The 7,651-nt window shown below is 41.1% G+C and overlaps 1 pseudogene across 1 annotated transcript; it reads right to left on the minus strand.

The window, feature by feature from the left end:
* Positions 1–5,827: 5,827 nt before the first annotated feature.
* On the minus strand, positions 5,828–6,590 carry LOC111541866 (annotated as a pseudogene). The gene has a single exon (XR_002731383.1). The product of XR_002731383.1 is annotated as a histone H2B type 1-H-like (transcript).
* Positions 6,591–7,651: the final 1,061 nt, after the last annotated feature.

Below are 7,651 nucleotides of genomic sequence, written 5' to 3' on the forward strand. Positions count from 1 at the left end.
CCCAATAAGAGATGAAATCATGTGGGGTCAAAGTGGATTCTTCTTACTGTCTTCTGTTCCTAGGTGGTATTGCAGAGCTGGTTGAGCCAGATTACTGGTCTGGGTGGCACCAGTTGGTGCATCAGAGCACAAGGTCTGAAAAATATCTTGAGCACCAGTCTTAGGATTTATAATAGTGACATTATCCCTAGGAGTAACCGGGGAGGTTTAGAATCTTGTGGTGTCTAGCTGCATGACTCCTAAACCATAATTTCTAATCTTGTGGCTAATTAGTTAGTCTTACAAAGGCAGCCTGGTCACAAAGTAAGAAGAGGGTTTGTTTTGGGAAAGGGCTATTGTTGTCTTTGTTTTAAAGTTAAACTATAAACTAAGTTTCTCCCAAAGTTAGTTCAGCCTTATGCCCTGGAAAGAACTGGGGCACGTTGGTGGTTAGAAGCAAGATGGAGTCAGTTAGGTCAGATCTCTTGCACTGTCATAATTCTCCCACTGTCATAATTTTGCAAAGGCTGTTTCACTAAGAGATGACAGAAGGTGGAAAATCACCACATGACAACATCTATGGATAAAGAAAATCAAAAATGTTAGTGGTTTACATTTCATTATCTATTCATTATTAAGGAAAGAACTACAGAGCAAATTAGTGAGTTGAATTTGCCTTTTAACTAACTGCCTTGATTAGCTCAACACTAATTCTGTTTGAATGTTCTCCTTCCTTCCCTTCCTTCCTCCCTCCCTCCTTCCCTTCCTTCTTTCCTTCCTCTCTCTCTCTCTTTCTTTTCTTTTTTGAGACAGGATCTTGCTCTGTTGCCCATGATGGAGTGCAGTGGAACGATCTTAGCTCACTGCAACCTCCACCTCCTGGGCTCAAGGTAATCCTCCCATCTCAACCTTCCAAGGAGCTGGGACTACAGGCATGTGCCACCACAAGATGGGGTTTTGCCATGTTGCCCAGGCTGATCTTGAACTCCTGAGCTCAAGTGATCCACCCGCCTCAGCCTCCCAAAGTGCTGGGACTACAAGCGTGAGCCACTGCACCCAGCCCTGAGTGTTCTGCATCTTAAGGTTCCCAAGAAATCTATAAACGCCCTAGAAGTGTGATTGTTCCCATTTTATATTTGAGGAAACAGGGCTGAAACAGTCAAATAACTGTTTTAAATAATTCTGGGCTGGGCAGAGTGGCTCATAGCCAGGAGTTTGTGACCAGCCCAGGCAGTATGGGGAGACCATGTCTCTACAATAAATAAATAAATATAATAATATTAAAAATAGGGAGTTTCAGAGCCTACCCTGGCTCAAGAGGCTGCCTGATAAAATAACAAAACAAATAAAATAAAATCACTTTGACTTCAGGAATATCTGTTTGAAGAGCCTATGCTATAATTTCTGTTCTCCTTCCCTTCTCACTCACCATCGCCTGGGGGCCAGGGTAAGATCCTGCAATGAATATAAAAATAATATAACCTCCTTACTCTTAATAAATGTATTTCTACAGAGTTGTGTCCTGATTTTATTTATTTTATTTTATTTTATTTTATTTTATTTTATTTTATTTTATTTTTTTGAGACAGTCTTGCTCTGTTGCCCAGGCTGGAGTACAGTGGTGCAATCTCAGCACACTATAAACTCTGCCTCCCAGGTTCAAGTGATTCTCCCACCTCGACCTCCCTAGTAATTGGGTCTACAGGTGTGTGCCACCACGCCCAGGTAATTTTTGTATTTTCAGTAGAGATGGGGTTTTGCCATGTTGGCCAGGCTGGTTTCAAACTCCTGACCTCAAGTGATCCACCCGCCTCGGCCTCTCAAAATCCTGGGATTACAGGCGTAATAGAGCCACTGTACTCAGCCATGTCCTGATTTTATTAACACAGTTTTGGAAAAAGTGATCTTGACATCTAAGAAGATAATCAGGGGAGTAGAGATCTTTCTTAATGACATTGCATTTACTAAAAGCCTTTTTGGAGCAACATTTGGAAATAGATTTCGGGAAAGGAACTCAGACTGGGCAGTACATTCAGTTGAGTATTGATAATGATAACAGTGTATATATGCTTTAAATTTTAGAAAATAACAAAGTCATTTAAATTCATGTTTCAGCTGGGTGCAGTGACTCACAACTGTAATCCCAGCACTTTAGCAAAGGCTGAGGCAGGAGGATCCCTTGAGGCCAGGAGATTGAGAACAGCCTGGGCAACAAAGATAAACCACATCTATACAAAAAAATTAAAAATTAGCCTGGTGAGGTGGCATGCACCTCTAGTCCAAGCTACTTGGGAGGCTGAATTGGGAAGATTACTTGAGCCCAGGGGTTGGAGGCTGCAGTGAGCCATGATCATACTTTTGCATTCTAGCCTGAGTGACAGAGCAAGACTCTGTCTCAAAAATCAATTGAGACCAGGCATGGTGGCTCATGCTTGTAATCCCAGCACTTTGGGAGGCCAAGGTAGGAGGACTGCTTGAACCCAGAAGTTCAAGACAAACCTGGGCAACATAGCAAGACCTTGTCTCTATTAAAAATTTTTCTTTTAATTAAAAAAAAATCCATGTCTTATGAGGAGGTCAGGCTTAACTTACTGGAGTTTTTTAAAAAATGTGATTTTAGGCCAGGCGTGGTGGCTCATGCCTGTAATCCCAGCACTTTGAGAGCCCAAGGCAGGTGGATCATAGGATCAGGAGATCGAGACCATGGTGAAACCCTGTCTCTACTAAAAATACAAAAATATTAGCCGGGCATGGTGGCGGGCGCCTGTAGTCCCAGCTACTCAGGAGGCTGAGGCAGGAGAATGGCATGAACGCGGGAGGTGGAGCTTGCAGTGAGCTGAGATTGCGCCACTGCATTCCAGCCTGGGCGACAGCGCGAGACTCCGTCTCAAAAAAAAAAAAAAAAAAAAACCAATAAAAATGTGATTTTGAAGTCAGTGACAAGATCCTAGCTAAGAAGCCACATTTGAAGTGTTCATTTGGAGGTAAAGGATTTTCAAAGTTGCCATTTTGTACTGTTAACTAATTTGGAGGCTCAGTATTTGTTGAATGGATGATCTGTTCATTCAATATGTATTGCCTTTACTATGCCCCACATTATGTGGATGGAGATTCAAAGGTGAAAATGTCAAGGATTTTGCTTTTGAAATCACAGCTTAGTGGATGAAATAAATACTTCATTACAAAACAGCATAATAATCACTTTGCTAGTGGAATATACAAAGAACTATGGTATGAAAAGGTGAAAGTCTTTCTCACCTTGTTTTCTCAACTAAAATAAGAATATTCCGGTTGATGAATGTCAATCTACTGTACTTATGGGGAATAAAAAAAAAAGTTGACTTGGTAATTTAAAACACAATGCATAGGGTGCAATGCCTATAATCCCAGAGCTTTGAGAGACTGAGGCAGGAGAATCTGTTGAGGCCAGGAGTTTGATACCAGTCTGAGCAACAAAGCAAGACCCCATCTCTACCCACCCCCTCTGCCAAAAAAAGAAAAAAAGTAGCTGGATGTGTTGGCTCATGCTTGTAGTCCTGCCTACTCAGGAGGCTGAGGTGGGAGAATTGCTTGAACCCAGGAATTCAAGGCTACAGTGAGCTATGATCATGCCACTGTATTCCAGTCTGGGCTACTGAGTGATACCCTGGCTCTCAATGAAAAAGATGCATAGAGCTTTGCTTTACCAAGGGAAGAAAATTCCAGTCCACTAATAAAAAGGCCTGAGAATTCCTCCCAGATCTGACCATATTCTTCTCATAGTGCTCTTTTTCCTCTCTGATTATCTTTCTGTCATTCATCCCATGCTTCACAATTTGCTGACTGACTAGTCTATGGGAGTAATACAAAAGAAAGGATCATTGCCTTCTTTGGTAAAACAAAATGCAGACTCCCAAAGTTTAGTACCAGAAAGAAAGTGATATTCCATGAGGGAATGGCTAACTGATCACAGTAACTCATTCTTCTCACTCTGAGTCTTAACTTCCCTTTGAAGGTTTCATATTTGGGTTAGTGCTGTCTCCACCATGCTAGCTTCTCCCCAGGAATACTTGGTTCAATCTGGGTTGGAAACATTTGTTTTCTTCCCCGAGAGCAGCTGAAATTTCCTTTTTTTTTTTTTTTTCCATATAACTGAGAAGATTTAGAGCCACAATCTTTTTTTTTTTTCTCAGCAGTAGGGTGGCAGAAATATTGCCCATAATTGGACATCTGCTTCACAGTCAGAGGAAGCATTCTAGCCATTGTTATAATCTCCCCTTGGGTCAGAAGTGATTGACAGTAATAACAGCTAATCCTAATTCCATTATCCCATTTGTAGTGGGTTCAATGAACAAGACCCTCTCTATTCTTCAACAGTAACATTAAACAGCAAGCCGGTGTCATTTTCTTAGTTTCAACCAGTCAGCTCATAGCCAATCTTGTGTCGTCTGCATTCTTATTCATGCCCCATACAGACACCACTGGATTATTGTGATGCAAATCCTAGATGTTATATAATCTCATTCATAAATATTTCAATATGCATCTAAAAGATAAGGACTCTCTTTAAAAACTTAAACACAGTACTGTTATTATACCTGAAAAGAAACAATAAGGTCTCACTATAACCAAATATTCTGACGGTATTCACATTTCCTCCATCAGCTCATAATTTTTTTTCTGTTAGTTTGAATCAGCATCCATATGACTACTCAGTGCTTGAAATGCAGCTAGTCTCAATTGCGATGTGCTGATAATGTAAAAATACAACAAATTTCCAAAACTTAATAGAAAAAGATGCAAAATGTTGATTATTTTTACATTGATTATACGCTTCAGTCATAATTTCAATGATTTTTGAGTATGTTAGATTCAATAAAAATATACTAAAATTGATTTCACCTATTCATTTTTACTTTTTTAATGAGGCTAGCAGAAAACTTAAAATTATACATGTGGTATGCATTATATTTCTGTTGGATAGTGCTAATCTAAAGGATTGAGCAGGTTCAGGTTTGACTTTTTTTTGCAAGACTATTTCATAGATGATGATGTGTTATTCCATCTGGAAGTACACAATGGGGGGCCATCTTTTTTGTGCTAAGATTGATCAGTGGTCCAGGTATTACAGCCGGATACATCCATGTTAAGTACACCATCAGCTTTTCATCCAATGACTGAACATTTATTTTTTAATATATTTGATATTATTCTATTTCCTGGTTTGTATACTGATACTTAAAAGCCTTCCGTTTATAATTTTCCATTTAATGAAAATTCCATATGAATGTTATTTCAAATATACTATAGAGCTCTACATATGCTTTGGACTAATGCTCTCCAACAGAGCTTTCTGCAATGAGGGAAATGTTCCATATTTGCACTGTTCAATATAGTAGCCATATGTAACTACTGAGTACTTAAAATATGTCTAGAGCAACTGAGGAACAGATTTTAATTTTAATTAATTAAATCTAGATTTAAATAACCATATGTGGCCAATGACCACTGTACTGGACAACAGTTCTAAACTCACTAGCCTTCAGACTTTCATTAAAAGCTTGAACTAACATACTTTTTTCCCTTCTTGGAAGCTTCATACATATTCTTTGCTTTGCATGGAACAATATTCCCCAGACTCATTTCAAGGAAAACTCATTTCTATCCTAGAGGCCTCTCTTACTTCCTCAGATTCGTCTTTTACTTTCTCGGAGTGATCTTCCCTGGCCCTTCAATCTACAGTAAGTTAGTGTTTCCTATTATTTTTTTCTCATAAAAGTCTCCTTGTTTAATATTGATCCAATTTGGAATCATAATTATACACTCATGCGTGTGCATATTTATTTAATGTTTGTCTTTACTTTTTTTGTTTAAGAGAAAAGGCATGTAAATGTATTAATGTACAGGGCTGGGGACCATAGAATGATTACCCCAACCCCTCAGTGGGTTACAGAAGATTATACACCCTTTCTCAGAGGCAAAAGAGGAGATGGGTAGTGTAGACAATTCTTTGAGGAACAGTAAATGATTATTAGGGAGAAGGAATGGACCAGGGAGACAGAAATTAACTTGTAAATGATTCTCTTTGGAATCTGAATGAGACCAAGAGGCCAGCTTTATCCTGTAGAAAAGTCCATCCAGGTATGGTTACATTCTTCAGTCGTCTTTTCTGCAGTAGATAAGGAGGTAACAGAAGGCAACTGTGCTTCTTTTGGTAAGAAGCTTTCTTGGTCAGATCAGGAAATTCCAGAGAAAGTCCCTCCTTGGCAAGTTTATTTAGCGCTGGTGACAGCCTTGGTGCCCTCGGACACGGCGTGCCTGGCCAACTCCCCGGGCTGGCTCTCTGGGCTTGCTCCCCGGGCTTGGCCAGCTCCTCGAGCGCTTGTTGTAATGCGCCAGGCGGGAAGCCTCACCGGCGATGCGCTGGATGTCGTTGACGAAGGAGTTCATGATCCCCATGGCCTTAGAGGAGATGAGGGTATCGGGGTGGACCTGCTTCAGCACCTTGTAAATATACACGTGCGTCTCCTTGTGGCTGCGCTTGCGCTTCTTGCCGTCCTTCTGCGGCGCCTCAGTCACGCCCTTCTTGGAGCCCTTCTTGGAGCAGGAGTGGACTTTGATGGATCTGGCATGTCGCGGGCGAACTACAGGTCGAGGCCAACTAACAGCGACTCGAGAAAACGGGAAGTAATCTAACGTTTGTCTTTACTACTAAACTGTAAGCTTCATGAGATTAGGACCATATCTGCATCATTCATTATTACGTCTCTGGGACCAAGCACAATGCCTAGCACATATTAGGACTTCAATAAACAAAGGCAAAGTAGGGCGTGGGGCTGCAGCAGCAATTCTCCTGGGCTCTGGGTCTGGGAGCAGACAGTAGCATCTGACACTTCATATCCCTTAAAGAAGATCAAATGTATTCTATGACAGATAGGGAACCAGAGCCAGGGACTAGAGTGGGACTCCCTGACTTGTTAGAGGAGGTTGGGAAAAAAGGTCTTGACTATCTTCCTAGGCAGAGGTGGGCAAACTACGCATCCCAGCCCAAATCCAGCCCTCTGCCTGTTTTGGTAAATAAAGTTTTATTGAAACACAGTTACATACATTTTTCTTTTCTTTCTTTTCTTTTCTCTTTTTGAGACAGAGTTTCTCTCTGTTGCCCAGGCGGAGTGCAATGGTACGATCGTGGCTCACTGCAACCTCTGCCTTCCCGGTTCAAGTGATTATTGTGCCTCAGCCTCCTGAGTAGCTGGGATTACAGGTGTGCACCACCACACCTGGGTAATTTTTGTATTTTCAATAGAGATAGGGTTTCACCATGTTGGCCAGGCTGATCTCGAACTCCCAACTGCAGGTGATCCACCCACCTGGGCCTTCCAAAGTGCTGAGATTACAGACATGAGCCCCCACATCTGGCCAGAGCACAGCTACATTCATTCTTTTACATATTGTCTGTGGCTGCTTTTGCGCTACAACAGCAGAGTTTAAAGCACACGCATGAACTGCATAACAATGTTTCAGTCAATGACAGACTGCATATATGGCTGTGGTCTCATAAGATTATAATGGAGCTGAAAAATTCCTATTGCCTAGTTATGTCATAGGTATCATAACATTATAGTGCAACACATTACTCAAGTGTTTGTGGTGATGCTAATGTAAACAAACCTACTGCACTGCTAGTCATATA

Source organism: Piliocolobus tephrosceles, chromosome 2 (assembly GCF_002776525.5).
Source record: "Piliocolobus tephrosceles isolate RC106 chromosome 2, ASM277652v3, whole genome shotgun sequence".
NCBI lineage: Eukaryota > Metazoa > Chordata > Mammalia > Primates > Cercopithecidae > Piliocolobus > Piliocolobus tephrosceles.